General features: G+C 53.8%; 2 protein-coding genes across 42 annotated transcripts in view; one reads left to right on the top strand and one right to left on the bottom strand.

The window, feature by feature from the left end:
* The window catches only part of BNIP3 (BCL2 interacting protein 3), a 235,040-nt gene that overhangs the window by 14,764 nt on the left and 201,131 nt on the right, over positions 1-19,145 (bottom strand). The window lies entirely within an intron of this gene.
* Positions 2,325-19,145, top strand: part of JAKMIP3 (Janus kinase and microtubule interacting protein 3) — a 77,192-nt gene continuing 60,371 nt past the window's right edge. For all 40 annotated transcript variants that reach the window (XM_061478667.1, XM_061478649.1, XM_061478652.1 and 37 more), the window contains exon 1: positions 2,325-2,557. The gene's annotated coding sequence lies outside the window, so the exon portion shown is untranslated. The remainder of the gene's footprint in view (positions 2,558-19,145) is intronic.

Raw genomic sequence — 19,145 nt, 5'->3', positions numbered from 1 at the left:
GCACATGAACGCCCGGAGCTGGTAACCACAGCAAGAGGAGCAGGTTCCCAGGAACAGGGTTAGAAGTCACACACGTTTCTGGGCTTTGCATCGAGGTGTGCACAGAGCTGCGGGCTTTGGACTTCGGGAAAGCCAGGGATTTAAATGGAAAGTTCCAGGTACTGGGGTATTGTTTAAGGTGGTCCATGGAATGAGTCACTTAGAGTTACAGTGCTGTGTGTGTCAGTGTTGTGTGTGCCAGTGCCTTACGTACCAGTGCTGTGTGTGTGTCAGTGCTGTGTGTGTCAGTGCCGCATGTGCCAGTGCCTTATGTACCAGTGCTGTGTGTGTCAGTGCCGCGTGTGCCAGTGCGGTGTGTGTCAGTGCCGCGTGTGCCAGTGCCTTATGTACCAGTGCTGTGCGTTCCAGTGTGTGTTTGCTCAGCTCCCCTTGCCCAGCAGCAGCAGCTGATCTGCTGAACCCCAGCCCATGAGCTGTGGCTCTCACCTCGATGTGCTTTGGGCTGGAACAGAGCGGGTGTTTTGGCAGTGATGCTCCACAGCTGGTACCTGCTCTGCTTTGTCTTAGGGTGGGAAGAACGTCGATAGCACAGGGATGGTTTGGCTGTTCCTGAGCTGTGTTTAGCCAAGGTCAGGAGGTTTTGGTGCCTGGGCTCTGCCGATGAGCGGGGGAACAAGAAGCACAAACCAGAAGATAAAGGGGGCCACAACGCTTGGCAGAAGCTGCCACTCAATAAGAACAATTACTGGCCTGTATGGAGGTGAAGAAAGAGCCCATGAAGGTGTCAGAAGACCCCAGACCAAAGATCACCCTTGGAATAAAAGGTGTATGAGCTGTGGGTGCATGGATCCTAGGGGAATAACTGCCCAGGGGTTTCTTTGTCAGGGTCCCTCTCTGGAGGCCCCTATCTCAAGCTGCCCCTTTTGGCTGCAGCTGTCTGGAAGACACAAAAAACCAATAAACAGGCCCCAGATCCTCTTTACCTGTAGATAATTTTGCACTCTGGGGCTGATACACGTAGCTTGTAACCAACTAAGTTCATTTTACCTGGATTTGTTACTCGGTTCTGATGGCAAGGGGAATTGTCAGTGTGATAAATAGGAATATTGAATAATTTTCAGCTACAAAACTAGTGAGACACAGCAAGCTGGGGTTAAAGACGTGCTTTCATCTCCAGTCATACCATACAGGAGTTTGTAAAGACACCTGCCTTTTTTCCACCGTATTCCCACTCCTATGTAATTCCAGAGTATGGGGTTATCCAGTAATGACATTCCTGGGAAGCTCCAGTGCCAGGGTCTGCACTTACATATGTAAGGATTCTATAAAATATGGACCCATTGGAGTGAGGCCAGAGCAGGCCATGGAGCTGCTGCAAGGGCTGGAGCAGCTCTGCTCTGGAGCCAGGCTGAGAGAGCTGGGCTGGGGCAGCCTGGAGAAGAGAAGGCTCCTGAAGGGGAGACCTGAGAGCAGCTCCAGTGCCTGAAGGGGCTGCGGGAAAGCTGGAGAGGGGCTTGGGACAAGGGATGTAGGGACAGGCCAAGGGGAATGGCTTTAACCTGCCCGAGGGGAGACTGAGATGAGCTCTTAGGCAAAGCTCTTCCCTGTGAGGGTGCTGAGGCGCTGGCACAGGGTGCCCAGAGAAGCTGTGGCTGCCCCATCCCTGGCAGTGCTCAAGGCCAGGTTGGACACAGGGGCTTGGAGCAAGCTGCTCCAGTGGAAGGGGTCCCTGCCCGTGGCAGGGGTTGGAGCTGGAGGAGCTTTAAGGTCCCTTCCAGCCCAAACCAGGCTGGGGTTCTGTGATCCTACAGGCTGGTCCCATCTCCTTCGCTAGGAGCCAGTGGAAAGCTGGCTGTAATCCGAGCGTCCCCCGATGCTCTCTGCCCGTTTCGGTAACGCAGCCGCTGCTTCGGGAGGAGCTGGGCTCATCTCGGCCTGCGCTGGCCGCCAGCCCTGGGCTCCGGAGCGGAGCCGGCCGCGGGTGCTGGAGCTGAGCCTGCGCTGGCGGGGCGCTGCCATGGCCCCGCACGCTTGACTTGCGGCGCGGGGGGGCCGGGCTGTGGCTGCGGGGCCGCCCGCACTCGCTGCAGCGGCACTGCAATGGCTGAGGGGCGGCTGCCGCCCCGCGCCGTGAGCTCATCCTGCCCGCAGGCACCGGCGCTCACCCAGCAGCCGCCGGCGGGCGCAGCCTCCCCTCGCTCGGGCCGCTCTGCGGGCTCCCGCGGGGCTCCGTGGTGAGCGCCGCTTGCTCTGCTCCAGCTTTCCTTCATTGCATCCCCTTTTCCGCCTCTGCCCTCATCCTTCCCTGGACCGAGGACCCGTTTCTCATCCGGCTCCACTCGTCAGAGGACGGGCATGGAGAACACGATCTCGTGCAGCGGGGATGGATTGTGATGATCCGGTAGCCTTCCGCAGCAGGAACAGTAAAAATCCTTCTAGCTCTGCGCGCTAGGAGCAGCCCCCAGGTTTGCAATGAAGTGCCCCGCACCCGAGGAATGCTGCTGTGCTCAGGCAGTGCAGACAAGCAGTGTGCGTCACGCTGGAGCCTGCCTCTGAGGTTAGTCCTGCGTGTGTCTGTGCGTCTCTAAATATGTACATGATGTGTGTTATATATCTGCATGTTACACATGTATCGTCTGCTGCCCAAGGGCTTTGTATAATCCATTTCCAACTGCCCTGATTTGCATTCTCTGTTTGGGTTTCTCCCCCAGCCCCCAGCTCCTCTTTGGCGTGGTTAATAGCCAAATAGCTCTGCTGTGCAGCAGCTTTGGTTTAGGGTGCAGGAGCCCGGGGAAGGGAATGGCTCTGCCTTTCCTTGGGTACGTGGGCTGCAATTCCTGCTCCATTTATTCATCAGGATCTTCATAGTCCTGTCATGTGTGATGGAGTTAAATGTCAGGGGCTGAGTTGCTGACAGATCTCTGCAGCTGTAGGTGTTGGTGTTTGTGTAATACGAGTTATGCTGAATTACTGTGATGAATAATCTGGTTTCTGTGCCCACCGAGTAACTGATTTGGACATTTCCTGTTTGCTGCACTCCAGTGCACAGTGTGTGTGTGCAGAACACGCAGTGCTGCTTAACCTGTTAGATCAGAACAGAGCCCATTTCCCCAGCTGCTCGCTGCCTCGGTGGTTGGAAGTGGCAGTTCTGTCACCAGGATTCATTTCCCTTTGGTTAATGTGGCTGCACCTCTCCTGACTCTGCTTCAAACGCAGACAGGAATTAGGGAACGAGTACACTCTCTGCTGTTTCTCACACCATGATGCTGCCAGAGAAATGTGTATAGCATAAAATAATAACTTACTGGCAGGAGACACTGAGTGCTGTCAGTGCGGGCTGGCAGCTGACACGGAGCATCCTTTAGCTACCACCTATCCTGTCCTGCTCTGGGTGTTCAAGTGCATGGCAGGGGCTTAAATATGCTCCAAAATGTAGAGTATGGGGGGGACTGTCTTAATACTTTACTTTTGCAGTGGACTGGGTCTGGTTTGCATTGGCTCCTGTCAGCTTCCTGAGTAGTGACTGCTTGCCCTTCACCTGGATTAGCAGCTGGTAGCAGTTTAGGGTCTGTCGTAGTGAATTAAAGGGCAGATGACACTGGTGCGAGAGCAAGGTACAAGAGCACCTTGACCAGAGGAAGCTGCATTTGTCTCTTGAGCCCCAGTGAAAAAATAGCAGCCCATGTTAGAACGCGCTCAGGGCCCATTGGAAGTCTGGAGGAGAACCAGTCTCGAGTGTCTCTGTGGAGCTGTGTGCCTCTAAATCCTTCCTTACTGCACGCTGTGCAAGTGAGGGCTGTCAACACCTCCCACGTGCTGAGGCTTCAGAGTTCCCAAGTGTGCTGTCAAAGGATAAAAATGGGCTTCACTTTCCTTTCTTTATCCCCCCACAAATGCATCTCTGCAATGTTACCTCTACTGTGCATGGCTCAGATTCACAACTGTGTCAGCACATGAATGTTAGCCAGTGAAGGCCTTGAAATAATGTTCTTTTTAAACACCTCCCATTACACTATGTGTCTTCTAAGTTTGCCACCTTCTGCAGTGCAGCTCTTCATGTGCAATCGCCAGCAGAGAGAAAACCACAGAAAAAGAAGGTTCTAAAAGTGTTCCCCAAACCAGTTGGCTGGGCTGTGGGATTTGGCACACTCATCCTCACTGGTTGTGAGGCTCTGACAGCATGGAGCATTTGAAGACACATATAACAGCATTTGTACTAATGCATGGTATGGTGAAAGCAGCCAAACAGTAGTCAGTGCTTCAGACTTCCAAAGTCAATCATTCCTGAGATCCTATCTCTGACCACAGCTGCATTTACCTGCATGCAAAGGCAATGGGGAGCTTCCTTGTCCCTAGAGCATCAGGTGTTGGCTTTATCGGTGGCAAAATATGAACCAGTCTCTGCCAGTCACCTCCCCTCTGGATGTAACTCCCTGATTCTCCTTTGGCAGTTACAGCCAAGTGCTCTGCAGTCAGATGCACCCAAACCCCCAAAGACCTCAGTGCAGTTCTGTAGCAATCATTCCAATGACGGGTGACATCCCTGGGGGGTTTCACAGCCTCCTCATTCCATGCAAAGCCCCAGACTGCTATCTCCAGGAACACGGGATCAGGGAGTTATTATTCCGACGAGGCAGAATCAAGATGCAGGTTCAATAAATGTCATCTGTGGCTTCCTGCATCCTCCAGCGTGACCCTGCCTTCTGTACTGCACAGAAACAGAGGCAGTGTCTGAGGAGACAGAGGTCAGAAAGGCTTGAGAAGTGTCTGAGGAGGTCTGTTTCAAGCACACAGGAAGCAGCATGGTGTGGAGCACGGTGTGCCTCTAAGCCCAACAGGTACCTTGTGCTGCTTTTTGAGCCATTCACTGCTGCCATGGTCATTTGACTGTGAAAAGGTCACATGCAAATGGGGACCTTATTTTGCACGGAGCTCAGATGAAATAAGGAGTCAGTTTAAGATGCAGAATGTGCTTGCTGTCCTTTCAAGCAATGGTTCTGGGTTGTTGTGGTCCCTGTGGCTGGCTCCAGGCTGAGGTGCTATTTCAGAGCACTGGCCTGGCTGCTCATGGGCCTGGCTGCGGGTTCCCAAGGGGGCTGATGCCCTCTGAGCCTTCCCATCACTGGGGTGAGATGTGCCAGGACTGCAACGTGCACATGGTCTGGAGAGCTGCTGCCCAAGTGGTGCTGGGTATTGTACGAGGCTGCTGTTGTCATAGTGCACAGTCAGAGTTCATTCCATTGGAAGTAGCTTGGCATTTACTGTGGAGTGAACTGGTGGTGGTGGGAGGCTGCTGGGGTGGGAGATGCAGCTCTGACTGGACATTAATCTGGGGCAGTCCTGGGTCCTCCATTTCATAGAACCCCAGCCTGGTTTCTGTTGGAAGGGACCTTAAAGTTCCTCCAGCTCCAACCCCTGCCACGGGCAGGGACCCCTTCCACTAGAGCAGCTTGCTCCAAGCCCCTGTGTCCAACCTGGCCTTGAGCACTGCCAGGGATGGGGCAGCCACAGCTTCTCTGAGCACCCTGTGCCAGTGCCTCAGCACCCTCCCAGGGAAGAGCTTCTGCCTAAGAGCTCATCTCAGTCTCCCCTCGGGCAGGTTAAAGCCATTCCCCTTGGCCTGTCCCTACATCCCTTGTCCGAAGCCCCTCTCCAGCTTTCCTGCAGCCCCTTCAGGCACTGGAGCTGCTCTCAGGTCTCCCCTTCAGGAGCCTTCTCTTCTCCAGGCTGCCCCAGCCCAGCTCTCTCAGCCTGGCTCCAGAGCAGAGCTGCTCCAGCCCTCGCAGCATCTCCATGGCCTCCTCTGGCCTCGCTCCAACGGCTCCACGTCCCTCTCACCAATCAGCACCCCCAGTCCTCCTCCTCAGGCTGCTCCATCCAGTCTCCCCCAGCCTGTCTTTGTGCTGGTGTTGCCCTGACCTGGGGCAGGACTTTGCCCTTGGCCTGGTTGAACCCCGTGAGGTTCACACGGTCCCACCTCTCCAGCCTGTCCAGGTCCCTCTTTCCACCCTTTGAAAATCATTATTGATGTTATTGATTGAACTTGGTCTTTTAATACCAAAAAGACTTCTCGTTGTGCTGACTGCTCTGGTTTGTCTTGCATGATCCTTAGTTGCATAATGGATGTGTCCCCTGGCACCTACCGTTCGTGAAGGACAGTGTAAATGAACTCCAGATGGCACATACCGTATTTGACTGGGTGTAAATCTGAAACAAGCTTTGTCTTAATGGGGTTTAATTAAAAACCACATTGCACTCAAGAGGCCTGGTTCTGGTGCCACTGAGTCAATGTCGGCCACGGTACCAACTTCAGGGAGTCAGGGGATGCCCAGAGGGAGAACTTTGTTGACAGCTGAAGTGCCTGAAGATGTGCTGACCTGCACCGATTCCCATCACACTCCGAGGAGTTTTCTACATTGTGCATTTTAATTAAGTCTATAGTCAAATATTGACTTGATTCACGTGACACTGGAGTACTGTTCGAGCTGCTCCATCACAAATGAAATCTAACCATGGTTTACGGTTAGAATGTGTCCAGTTTGGACGAGGACAGTGCTTTTAAAGCAAATCTCTTCCTAGTTTCCATGTGCACTCTGGTTTGCATGATGGAATGGTCTCAGCGCCCACCATCTGCATTCCTTTTGGATACCACTAAATCCAAAGGTGTTTTCCAATGAGGAACCACACCACAGGATAAGGTTTCAAAGTTACATCAAAAAGTCCCACAGGGTTGGCTTTTTGTAGATACGGGGCTCATTCCTGTAGGTGATATCTCTTAGTCTACCTGAAAAGAAATATTGACACAGAAAGTTAATGAGGAGCTTGAAGGCATAGTGGAAACCTAATGTAACCATCCAAAGCACAGACTGTTCCCTGCCTCAAAAGCTCAGGCTCAGATTTTCATATCAGCAGGAATAAACATTCCCTAAATATAGTTAATGTGGTGATGTTTGTGTTGAAACAGAGGAAATCAGAGCACAGCCTCTGTCACCCTGGAGAATTGGAGGTTCAGAGTCAGGAGGCCATCCGAGTGTTGGGTCCATAGCAGTCAGTACCCACAGTGACTGATGAGACAGCTTGTCTTGTCCTTGGCAAGATAAAATGATTAATCTCAACCTTTTATTATTGAGGCAACAGCACAAGAGGGACGTGGAGCTGCTGGAGCGAGGCCAGAGGAGGCCACGGAGCTGCTGCGAGGGCTGGAGCAGCTCTGCTCTGGAGCCAGACTGAGAGAGCTGGGCTGGGGCAGCCTGGAGAAGAGAAGGCTCCTGAAGGGGAGACCTGAGAGCAGCTCCAGTGCCTGAAGGGGCTGCAGGAAAGCTGGAGAGGGGCTTTGGACAAGGGATGTAGGGACAGGCCAAGGGGAATGGCTTGAACCTGCCCGAGGGGAGACTGAGATGAGCTCTTAGGCAGAAGCTCTTCCCTGGGAGGGTGCTGAGGCACTGGCACAGGGTGCTCAGAGAAGCTGTGGCTGCCCCATCCCTGGCAGTGCTCAAGGCCAGGTTGGACACAGGGGCTTGGAGCAAGCTGCTCCAGTGGAAGGGGTCCCTGCCTGTGGCAGGGGTTGGAGCTGGGGGAGCTTTAAGGTCCCTTCCAACAGAAACCAGGCTGGGATTGTGTGAACATCATAATTGCTTTGTGCGTGCCAGGTATTGACCAGATTATCCTGCCAGGGTTCCTTGAGAAACATTGGGTGGGAAAGCCAGTTACATGTCTAGTTCTTTTCAATAGAAGATGGTGGGAGCACCTGTGAATATCTAAGGGGGGATGAGCAGACCAGGCAGTATGTGGCTGTGAGCACGCAGGTACTGGGAGCGACAGCACTCAGTGCTCAGCTCTTCCACCCATTTCCCACGGAGCCTTTCCCTGTCTGGAAAACGGGGTGACAGATGTGCTGCACTGAAGCTCGCTGACAGGGACCACGGTGTGGCAATGAGCCACTTTGTGCTGCTGTGCCATGATCACTGAGGTTTCAAGATCTCTAGTTTGCATTCACACAAAGTCAAAGGACGCTACAAGCAAAGGGAATATTTGCATGCAGTTGTAAAGGTTCTGGGTTGGGCTGGGATAGAGTTAATCCCCCCCCAGGAGCTGGTGCAGTGCTGTGTTTTGGCTTCACTCTGGGAGCAGTGCTGATAAAACACCGATGGTTCAGTGTTCTGAGTTGTGTTTACTCTAAATCAAGGACTTTCCAGTCCCATGCTTGCCAATGAGGAGGGGCACGGGAAGGCGGGAGGAAGCAGGGACAGGATACCTGACCCGAACTAGCCAAAGAGGTATTCCATCCCATGGCACGTCATGCCCAGTATAGAAACTGGGGGGAGTTAACCGGAAGGCCCAGATCGCTGCTCGGGTCGGGCTGGGTACCGGACAGCGGGTGGTGAGCAATTGCATTGGGCATCACTTGTGTTTATTTGGTTTATTGGGTTTTACTCCTCTCTTTCCCCTTCTTGTTGCTGTTATTATTATTATATTCACTTTATTTCACCCATTAAACTGTTCTTATCTCAACCCCGGGGTTTCACCTTTTCCAGCTCTCCCCGTCCCACTGGGGGGGGGGGGGGGGGGGGGAAGCCTGGTGCTCAGCTGCCAGCCGGGTTTAACCCACGGCAGTCCTTCCTGGCGGCCAGCGCGGGGCCCGCAGGGTTGAGATAACGACAGATCCGCCTGCAGCGCGTCCACACGAGCTCCTTCTGTGCTGTGGCTGCGCTAGGGCGGCCGCCGCTGCTCGGGATGCTGCTGCAGTCGCTGTCGGGGCTGCTGCGCTGGCTGCTGGCGTGGCGGCACGCCGCGCCCCACCTGCTGTACGTGTTCCCGCTGGCGCTGTTCCTGTCCTCGGGGCCCTGCGGCAGGGTCCTCATCCTGGTGTACTTCGTGGTGCTGGTTTATGGCGTGATGGAGGCGGCGCTGGAGGAGCTGACCTGGGCCGTGTGCGCGGCGCTGCTGTCGGTGCCGTCCCCCATGGACCTCACTTCGGGAGCCATCTGTTGGGAGCTGTGACGAGCTGCGCTGCTCTCGGGGAGCCGGCCCGGGGGCACCGCATCCCGCCTCTGCCCCGGCCCCACCGGGCCGATCACAGCAGGGAAGGAGAATTTGGAACGCGGCGGCGTCCCTGGGGTGCTGGCACCAGCTTGGTCCTCGTGCTGGCGGCCAGCGCCTTCATGAACTTGGTTCAGATCTTGTTCAGGCTTAAGCAGCGATTTGCAGCTATTGCAACCCCTGCGAGAGGCACTGCAGCTACCCCAACCCCTGCGAGAGGCACTGCTGCCGCTGCAACCCCTGCGAGAGGCACTGCAGCCACTGCAACCCCTGCGAGAGGCACTGCAGCCACTGCAACCCCTGTGAGAGGCACTGCGGCTACCCCAACCCCTGCGAGAGGCACTGCAGTCACTGCAACCCCTGCGAGAGGCACTGCAGCCACTGCAACCCCTGCGAGAGGCACTGCAGCTACCCCAACCCCTGCGAGAGGCACTGCTGCCACTGCAACCCCTGCGAGAGGCACTGCAGCCACTCCAGCCCCTGCGAGAGGCACTGCTGCCACTGCAACCCCTGCGAGAGGCACTGCAGCTACCCCAACCCCTGCGAGAGGCACTGCAGCCACTGCAACCCCTGCAAGAGGCACTGCAGCTACCCCAACCCCTGCGAGAGGCACTGCAGCCACTGCAACCCCTGCGAGAGGCACTGCAGCTACCCCAACCCCTGCGAGAGGCACTGCTGCCACTGCAACCCCTGCGAGAGGCACTGCAGCCACTGCAACCCCTGTGAGAGGCACTGCGGCTACCCCAACCCCTGCGAGAGGCACTGCTGCCACTGCAACCCCTGCGAGAGGCACTGCAGCCACTGCAACCCCTGCGAGAGGCACTGCGGCTACCACAACCCCTGCAACAGGCACTGCAGTCACTGCAACCCCTGCGAGAGGCACTGCAGCCACTCCAGCCCCTGCGAGAGGCACTGCAGCCACTGCAACCCCTGCGAGAGGCACTGCAGCTACCCCAACCCCTGCGAGAGGCACTGCAGCTACCCCAACCCCTGCGAGAGGCACTGCAGTCGCTGCAACCCCTGCGAGAGGCACTGCAGCCACTGCAACCCCTGCGAGAGGCACTGCAGCTACCCCAACCCCTGCGAGAGGCACTGCAGCCACTGCAACCCCTGCGAGAGGCACTGCTGCCACTGCAACCCCTGTGAGAGGCACTGCAGCCACTGCAACCCCTGCGAGAGGCACTGCGGCTACCACAACCCCTGCAACAGGCACTGCAGTCACTGCAACCCCTGCGAGAGGCACTGCAGCCACTCCAGCCCCTGCGAGAGGCACTGCAGCCACTGCAACCCCTGCGAGAGGCACTGCAGCTACCCCAACCCCTGCGAGAGGCACTGCAGTCGCTGCAACCCCTGCGAGAGGCACTGCAGCCACTCCAGCCCCTGCGAGAGGCACTGCGGCTACCGCAACCCCTGCAACAGGCACTGCAGTCACTGCAACCCCTGCGAGAGGCACTGCAGCCACTGCAACCCCTGCGAGAGGCACTGCAGCCACTGCAACCCCTGCGAGAGGCACTGCAGTCGCCGCAACCCCTGCGAGAGGCACTGCAGCCGCTCCAGCCCCTGCGAGAGGCACTGCAGCCACTGCAACCCCTGCGAGAGGCACTGCAGCTACTGCAAACCCCACAACAGGCACTGTGGCTACTAAAACCACTGCCACAGGCACTGTGGGTACTGCAACCCCCCTGACAGGCATTGCAACTACTCCGAGCCCAGCGGCAGGCACTGCAGCTACTGCAGTTCCCGCTGCAGCTACTCCAACTCTGGCAACAGGAGCTGCAGCTGCTCCAGCCCCAGTGACAAACAGCGTGGCTCCTCAAAGCCGAGTGACAGGCACTGCAGCTGCTCAGCCCCCAGCGATGGGTGGTGCGCCCGACCCACAGGCACCTCTCTCTCCTCCTGCTGGGCCAACGGGGCCGGGAGTCAGGAGTTAGAGGGGAGGGAAGCCAAGCTGCTGGGATCCCTTGCTAGGGAAAGGCTCCTTGGCGAGGCGACTGGGAGGGGGACACAAGCCCTCAGCCCCTAGAGGCGACTGCTGTCAGCCATGAGGGAAGGTATCCCTGCAAGGCACACACACACACACACACACACGTCACCCAGGCAAGTGGGCCACAGTGGCGAGAGGAATCCAGTACCAGAGGGAGATGGCTGTGCTAGAGGTGGTTTATTCTGACCCGAAGAACACGCAGTCACCCACAGACCCAGAGGAAGTCCCATGCACACAGCGCATGTGGTGGACCAGGGTGCACCATCGTCATATGCCAGCGCACTGGCTGCAATGAGCTGGAGACACAAAGCACCACCAGCAGTGGATGAGGTGGCTCCCTGGTTCCTGCCATATAAAGATGTTCTCTCTTCCTCCTTCATCTCGGCAGTGGGGAACTGTCCCTGGAGTTCCAGCAGTTCAAAGAGGATAATTCCTACTCCCCACCCGCACGGACCCGCACCTCAGCTATCAGCAGTAAGCGTCCTTTTGCTCAGGAGAGAGGATGTGGAGGGTACCCACCAAGAGGAGCCAGACACATCGCTCAGGAGACCGAAGCAGCAGTTCCTGTATTGATAAACCAACAGTAAACATGACAGTGGTTTAATGTGATTTAATGTCAGAGGCCACTGGATTGTGGACTTCATAGAAGACGGGGTTAGATAGAGCTGTCAGAGAGAGCCTCCTCTTGAGTCATGAGGTTCAGAGAGGACCCCCTCACTTCCTAAACCCCTCAGAGGGCAGTTCAGGTGTGGCTGGATCCTCTCTTAGTCCCAGACTAGCTCAGTGGTTTATGTGTAAAGTATTATATATATACATGCACAATCAATCCTTTAGATCACCTAGTTGAGATTCCAAGGTTTAGATGCTCTTAGTCACTGTCACGGAGGCCCACAAAGCTCACTTAGGTAGTTTACAAGCCCCAAAGGAATCTTATTCACAACCTTAATTCATTTGATACGTAGACAACTTCAGTCAATTACCAGTTCTAGCTGCTGAGTGAAATCAAATACTACGTGACTGACCTACCTCAGGTTTAAAGGGAAGTCACCTAAACCACGGTTCCCCCCCCACTCAAGATGAGGGCTCTTGACCCGAGGAGTTACCTCAGGCAGCATCCCAGCCCCGGGGGAGAGTCCTGGACTCCAGACCCGCTGCTCCAAGGAGGATCAGCTCAACCCCTGCCCTTTGACGTGGCCCTGTTTGTACCCTGTTTGGTCAAATAACAGGGTCTGAGAACTGGCTTTCGAGTGTGGGTCCAGCAGCAGCCACTTGTGTCTCTCATGCTCTGCCATTAGAAGCCGGGGGGCAGCAGAGACAGGACCCCAGACCTGAACCATCCAAATGGCTATTCCATACCAGAGAAGTCCATGCGTGGTAACTGGGAGTGTTGGCCATGAGCGACTGATCCCTGCTGGTGCTGAGCAGTCGTGTTGGGCATCACTTGGCTTTACTGGGCTTTATTCCCCTCTCTCTTTATTAGCATTATGGTTGTTAGTAGCAGTAGTGGTAGTATTGTTATTACTCTATTTGCCGTTACTCCAATCATTAAACTGCTCTTATCTCACCCCACAGGTCTGACTTTTTCCCAGTTCTCCGCACCCCAGCAGGGCAGGGGGAGCAGCAGCTCCGTGGTGCTTTGCTGCCAGCTGGGGTTAAACCATGACATAAAGTAAAAATGCAAAGGGTCTTAAAGGAAAATGTATTTGCTGGCTCTGGAGGGATAAATGCTAAATGTAATTATTATACACAACTTTAACAGTCAATATCAATCCATTTCATCCCAGATAATGTGTGCAGTTAAAGCCCTTTCCCTCTGATGAAAGCAGTTTGGGGATTTCTCGTGTTCTGACGAGATGCTGAACCGACTGGGTACCGTACTGATGGGTCTCAACGTTACTGCAAAAGCTGTGGATTTTGCCAGCTGTCTCTGGAGGAAGCGTTACGGGTTTGGGTTTGCCACCAACCTCCTGGTATTTCCAGCAGGACGTTGGCTTGCGAAGGGCAGCACCCGGAGCGCTGCAGGAGGCTTCCCTTGGCTCCAGTGCACTCCTGAGGGTGCTGAGCCCGCAGGGCTGAGGCAGTCTTGGCACACCGGGGTGAAGGCTCTGTTTTTATGTTGCTCGCAGGAGGATTCGTTGTACCCTTTGACACTCCCACCGTTTCCTTGTGCCTTCTCTTCCCTCGGCGTCCCACGCTTGCTGTTCTCAGGTGCTGTTCGGGTTTGCCTGTGGATGCGCAGGGGGAGGCTCCCTGCACTCCCTGCCCTGCTCTGCTCCTGGCCTTTCACCTTTGGCTTGTTGCCTGCTCTATAACATACACTCTAATTCACCCAGCATTCGCTGTGGAAGAGCTCAAGTAACCATGGGTTAGGTGCTGAGAGAGCCTTGTCCACATTAAAAAGCATAGTGAAGGCTGAGTTTCACATCCCAAGACCACAGCACGTCACAGCACAGTTAGAGAAGAATCAAAGCAAGCTTTTGGGACAAAAGGAGGGATTATGCTTTAGTTTTCTCTGCTTCCCCTAAACTTTCCTGAGCATGTAACATGTAATTTACAGGGACAAAACCATCACTGCCAAAGCTCTGGACTTCGCTGGTTTGCAGGCTTGTAGTGGAAGGGGAATCTCCTTATGTTTCCCTTCCCTTAGGATGCACTCCAGCTTAGCAGGAGTTAAATCCCACTTATGTGCTCCCAGGTGTCCTCATTACACTGTCAATGAGCCCAGCAGGCTCAGAAGGGCTGACCCGGTTTTAGGCAGAGCCCCACAGGGCTGTCTGGGGAGCTCTGTCAGGTGGTTATTCCTGAGCAGAGGCAGGCTTGTTGCTTTCTTTGGTTTGGGATATGTTTTCCCTTCCTCTCTTACTACAGTGTCGCTTAAGTCTGGTTTGGTAAAGTTTTATAACCACAAACTAAGCAAAAACAGTGAAGAAGCAAGCCCCCCAGAGAATGGGGTATAGCACAGGTGTGAAGAGGAATGGAAAAGTGAGGAATGCTTCACATGGTCCTGGACTGTATCCTGTGCATGAAGTAAGTGGTGGGTAAGGGTGTCTGAACTGGCTGAGATGGGCAAAGCAGAGAGCACAGAGGATGGGGAGAGTGACTGAGTTTGGTATCAGACTTACCACTAGGAGTAATTGTAACCAGATACTGGTATTTCCAGCAGGATGTTGGCTCACTCATGACTAGGAGCAGGGAAATACAACTACACCCTTCCCCTTGAAATTTGTTTTAGGGTTGTTGGTGTTTTGTTTTTGGTGTTTTGTTTAATTATTACTATTATTATTATTATTAATTTGTGTTTGTTCAAATGGGAAATCTGAGCTGGAGGAGTGTGGGAAGTGACTGAATCCAGCAGTGCCTGGTAACCAGCAGCATGGCAGTAGATGGCCAGGATCACCTTGGTATTAACAGAGATCACAGAATCCCAGCCTGGTTTGTGTTGGAAGGGACCTTAAAGCTCCTCCAGTTCCACAGTTCTGGCTTGTGTTTGCTCTCCAAGGGCTCCAGCAAGCTCTCACGAGGAGCATCAGGAGTGGGGAGCAAACACCCTTCATGGCCCACGATCCATTCTCTTTCCTGGATGAGAAGTTGGGAGTTTTCTGTGAGCATGGAGTTCACATGAAAGAAAAACACGGAAGAAATTTCTTCCATCGGCTAAAGCCAGTGTCTGGAGAGCCCAGATACTTGAGAGGAGCCCACTCACACCAGCACTGTGTGCTTCACAGGCATCTGAAGTGGCTCCCCACAAGTGAGATGCTCATTCATTGGCATTGCTCTAGTGATTGGTATTGGCAAGGGGCTGGGCATCAGTAACTGGGCTGGTTCAGTTGTCCGTCCAACAGTGACTGCTTTCAACCTGCTTGGTGCTGCCAGAAATGTTTGCATGTGTGTTACTGTAAGAGCAGTCTGTGAGGGGGGAAAGTTGCTGATTAACTCAGTGTTATGAATAAACATGGGGAAGTACAGAAAAATAGGTGCTTCTGCTAAAAATATCATTACTGTCGCTAAAAAAGAAGCCACTCGACTGCATTTGACACTGAAGACTCTTAGACAGGCATGAATATTTTTCCTGTGCTTGTATTTCTGTGTCAATCAACAAGCAGTGGTATCAGGGAGCGTTAGTCAGCTCAGGAGCAGATGTACCTCCTGGGAAGGAATGTCTGCGCCGAAATAGATGTACATGGGAATGTGCAAATTGTGAGTGAAAGACGGGGAGAAAAAGGGTTTGTTCAAACAATAGGCGCAGCTTTGGGACAGAGCTTGGGGAGGTTCCTGTGCACCAGCGCTAACTGAAGCCACATAATTCAGTCAGGAATAAAAACCACCCTGGAAACTGTGAAATACATGCTCCTGCCTCCAGCCAGCCTTCGGGCTCAATGCCTCATCCTTTCATTTGCCTCAGGATCCCATTATCACTTCATCACTTCTTTCAACCCTGTACTAGTAACTCAGGTGTGATCTAAGAGCCCTGGAAATACCTTCTGTCTGCTGATCACAACTTTAACCCCTGTGTTGCAGTCCCTGTGTTACTCACAGTTCCAAGTGCATCGTGTAATGTATGGCTCTAACAGTTCTAGAGGTGGGACCAGTGTTACCATAGCCACAGACCGGTTTGGATTGAAAGGGTTGAAAGGCAGCTCCAACCCCTGCCACGGGCAGGGACCCCTTCCACTAGAGCAGCTTGCTCCAAGCCCCTGCGTCCAACCTGGCCGTGAGCACTGCCAGGGATGGGGCAGCCACAGCTTCTCTGGGCACCCTGTGCCAGCGCCTCACGTTCCGGAGTAACTCAAGGTAAGTAAGGACATTCCCAATGGCCACCGTGGCGTGCTCCAGCACGGGTATCTCCAGCCCGGTGCTGGGCTGTGCCTGCTCCAGCTGCTGAGGCTGTGCCTGCATTGGGTGTTTAACGCAGCCACCGGCAGGATGGGCCATGCTCCGGTTCTGGCATCCTCGCTGTCCCCGCTGTGCCTTCGCACTGCAGCCATCCAGCAGCTCTTCCCGCTGTGCGAGCTGAGCACGTAACTGGTTCATTACAGAGCTAATTGTGCGCAGAGCAGCTGGGTGCTTCGGTTTGTGCATCAGAGCCCACTTCTGGGTGCGTAAGCAAACACAGAGAGGCCTCGAGTCCCCTGGGGTACCAGGGAAGGCTTCACCCTTGGAGCTTCCTGTAATAATAACCCTTAGTGCTTGGGTCATATGCAGAGGTGTTTGCAGCGGGGATGAGCTGTGTGCTCCAGATCGCTGTGAGTGATTTGTTAAGTAAAGCCACAACAATAAACTATTAATATATCATTTATTTAGATGCGTACGCAGAGCTGTGTATGATGCTCTCTATGAAGAGTATAAACCCTCTAGGAAAAGGGGATCCAAGCTGTACAAAGGAGGAGCTGATTTTTCCTCACAAAGATTTGTTCCTCACTATGATCAACACTAAGGAGCTGAAATGTTTTGTCTTGTTAAGAGCAATCAGCACTGGTTCACCCTAAGGACCTAGGCATACACATCCATTATGTTCACTGATGGAAATGGAGACGTTTCCTCACCTGGAAAGGATCACATTGAACCCCTTCCCCAGGGTGTATGAGGTGATCACATGCAGAACCTTGAGTGCTCTTTTAAAACCAGGCAATTTTGTGTATCAGTGACTTGTCATCAAACTCAGCTTCAGTTCCCTAGCTCAGGGGTGTCACTCTGAACCTCATTTCATACATGCTTAGTTCACACTAATGTGTCTCATCTTTTAAAGTGCCGTAAGTGCAAGCTTAGGGCCCCAAGTTTCCATGGGGTTTTGGATTCCAGGCACCAGCTTCATTAACTTTGAGCCAAAATTTTGAGCCATGATGTTATTTACAGCCAAAATCAGTGTCATTGTCTCTAAATTCAGGCCGTCAGTCATGCAGGTGGGATTAGGAGCAGTTATTTGTTACAAAAATGTAGTTATTCCGTGACTGGTGTGGTTTCATGTGGAAGGTCAAACCAGTTTCTGGGTTTGGATCATGTTCTGCCTGTCTCTAAAGCCTGTGTTAAACGTCAGAAATAAGAAGAAAAGGAAAACCTGAACGGCCCAAACTTGCCCCTGGGGATTAGGATATCGCTGCATTTCTTCTGCAACTCATAACAGCTTTAGGTCATTGTCTGCCAAAGCTGCCTTGGTGCAGTAACTCATGTGGATGTTCTGTTACTCCTGTGAAGAGGAGCAGGAGGGAGCTCACGGAGCCAAAGCTGGATGGTTACAGCACCTCTCCAAGAAGTCCATTTGGATTCGGAGATACTTGTAATATTCTCCCTGGGATATAGGGGTATTTGGGTACAAATAGATTGCACCACATCTATCTGAAGATGAAGCATGAAGATTTATTTCTAGCATTTGCTGCTAAGAGATGATAAATGACAAAGCAGAACAAAATTTATGGGTTCCTTCTCTATGGCACTAGCAGGAAAAAGCACATCCGCTTCCTGCTGGAATTGGCAGCTTTCCTCTGCTCCCCCTGGAATCAGTCAGCTGGGGCCAGCAGTGTGGGGCAGGGAGGGATCTGATCCTCACCCTGGGTTTAGGGGATTTGAGGTGTTCCTGTAGAACAGAAGTGCAGTGCAAGCCCGTGTAGCTTGTTCCCTGCCTTGGGATCCAGTGGGCATGGAGACGCGCTGGGGTCAGGTTGGAGTTTTCTCTGGATTCTTTGATATCCGGGTTTCCATGGAGGCATGACCTACACCAGCACACAGCAAACCATTGGCTTAGTTGAGGCACCAGCCCACTGACACATCCCAGACATGTTCTTCTTACTGGGACACTTACTTCTCCCTTTAAGCCCCCCCTTTAAGACACAATACAAACCCATGGCTCCACACAAAGGCATTCTTCTTGGAAGCAAATTATTAAAATAGGGCTTTTAAACTCTAGGGTTTAATTAAATGTAAGTAATTCAGTGCTGAGGCGCTGGCACAGGGTGCCCAGAGAAGCTGTGGCTGCCCCATCCCTGGCAGTGCTCAAGGCCAGGTTGGACACAGGGGCTTGGAGCAAGCTGCTCCAGTGGAAGGGGTCCCTGCCCGTGGCAGGGGTTGGAGCTGGGTGAGCTTTGAGGTCCCTTCAACACAAACCAGGCTGGGGTTCTGTGATGGCTGAAATGACTGAGGAATAAATCCATCACAGAAATTCTCTGTCAGCACAGTAGTTGCTGATGCCACTGTGGTATGCTGGCATACTGTGGATGCGATGCTGCCACTTGTTCCTTTGGCCCTTGGAGATCTTGCTGTAAATCACATTTACTGATCTGCAGCAGAGTTGCTGCCTTTCTGCTTAATCAAAACCAGGCTCAGAGAGGAGGCAGCAGCAGCAGCAGCAGGGCCGCAGTCACTGTGTGCTGCACAGCAGGCAGGGGATGGTCTGAAACACAGCCGAGCACGTCCAGGGCTCCATAGCAACTGCAGCAGCTCCCTGCGGGAGGGATGCGAGTGTTCTGCTGGGCTGGGTGTAAAGCTGCTGCGTGGGTAAGTTGCTCCTGAGCGTGTGTTTGTTTGTAAGATCTCTCTGGCTACAAGCCCGTTTGCCAGCAAAGTCACCTTCACATCCGGGTGGGATGTAAAGGTCCAACTGGATGTCACTGCAAACGGACCCTGCAAGTCCTGCCCAGCCCCACAGAGCCCATCATGGGGCTGCCTCTGCCAAGAGTTAGAGTGGGTCCAGAGTTGTCCACGGAGCTGCTGCGAGGGCTGGAGCAGCTCTGCTCTGGAGCCAGGCTGAGAGAGCTGGGCTGGGGCAGCCTGGAGAAGAGAAGGCTCCTGAAGGGGAGACCTGAGAGCAGCTCCAGTGCCTGAAGGGGCTGCAGGAAAGCTGGAGAGGGGCTTGGGACAAGGGATGTAGGGACAGGCCAAGGGGAATGGCTTTAACCTGCCCGAGGGGAGACTGAGATGAGCTCTTAGGCAGAAGCTCTTCCCTGTGAGGGTGCTGAGGCGCTGACACAGGGTGCCCAGAGAAGCTGTGGCTGCCCCATCCCTGGCAGTGTTCAAGGCCAGGTTGGACACAGGGGCTTGGAGCAAGCTGCTCCAGTGGAAGGGGTCCCTGCCCGTGGCAGGGGTTGGAAGATCTTCATTTATAGCTGCAAAGATGTCAAAATCGTGCACT

The sequence above is a fragment of the Pezoporus flaviventris genome, unplaced genomic scaffold, assembly GCF_033815535.1.
Source record: "Pezoporus flaviventris isolate CSIRO_AGI_PZ_B2104156 unplaced genomic scaffold, CSIRO_AGI_Pfla_v1 ptg000129l, whole genome shotgun sequence".
Taxonomy (NCBI): Eukaryota; Metazoa; Chordata; class Aves; order Psittaciformes; family Psittacidae; genus Pezoporus; species Pezoporus flaviventris.
The sequence above is the reverse complement of the archived record's forward strand: the minus strand, read 5'-3'. Positions and strand labels throughout refer to the sequence as shown.